Raw genomic sequence first — 1,034 nt, 5'->3', positions numbered from 1 at the left:
CAGGGATTCGGTCCTTTGGCAACATATATGGGAATCTACAAGAAAGGTGATAGTGTAGACATCAAGGGAATGGGTACTGTTCAAAAGGGAATACCCCACAAATGTTACTGTGGCAAAACTGAAGAGTCTACAGTGTTACCCAGCATGCTGTTGGCATTGTTGTGAACAAACAAGTTAAGGGTAAGATTCTTGCCAAGGGAATTAATGTGCATATTGAGCATATTAAGCATTCTAAGAGCAGAGATAGCTTCCTAAAATGTGTGAAAGAAAGTGACCAGAAAAAGAAGGAAGCCAAAGAGAAAGGTACCTGGGTTCAATTAAAGTGCCAGCCTGCTCCACCCAGAGAAGAACAGTTGGTGAGAACCAATGGAAAGGAGCCTGAGCTACTGGAACCTATTCTCTATGAATTCATGGTTTGATGGGTATTAAAAATAGACTAATCTATGGTCTATGTAAAAATAAATAAATAAATAAATAAATAAATAAAATACTTAACCCAGTGTCTAGCATACACTCAGATATTATAATTGTTGTTGTTAGTAATATTAATATTGCTGATTTTCCTCTGTGGCTGTGGCTTTCTAAGCGCTCACGTAGTGATTACAGTGAGATGGGAATACCCGAAATGTATAGAACACTGTTGAAATCTGGCACCTTTGCTCTCAGAGTTCTCTTCTTTTTTGAGAGAGATTTTTTCTATGGGGCATGTGCACTTACTGGAGAGACAGAGAAACAGAAAGCAAGAAATCACCCCCTGGGGGGATAGACATGCTGCAATCTTTTCACCTCCATTTCCTTTTTGAGAGTTTGGGCACACACACACACACACACACACACACACACACTTGCGCCTGGCATGAGTTTTAAGTCACTGGGTTCTCGCCTCAAACCGTGGTCAACTATGTGGAAGCGATGAAACAATTACACCATCTGCTGGTCCTGCTCTCAGAGTACTTGAGTGGGTCCTGGCTGGGAAATCACTGCATTCTTGTTTACTTACTTCTATTGCCTAACTACAAATATAGAAAGTGACC

The sequence above is a fragment of the Tupaia chinensis genome, unplaced genomic scaffold (assembly GCF_000334495.1).
Source record: "Tupaia chinensis unplaced genomic scaffold, TupChi_1.0 Scaffold000154_1, whole genome shotgun sequence".
NCBI classification, from domain to species: Eukaryota; Metazoa; Chordata; class Mammalia; order Scandentia; family Tupaiidae; genus Tupaia; species Tupaia belangeri.
This window is presented reverse-complemented; position numbering follows the sequence as displayed.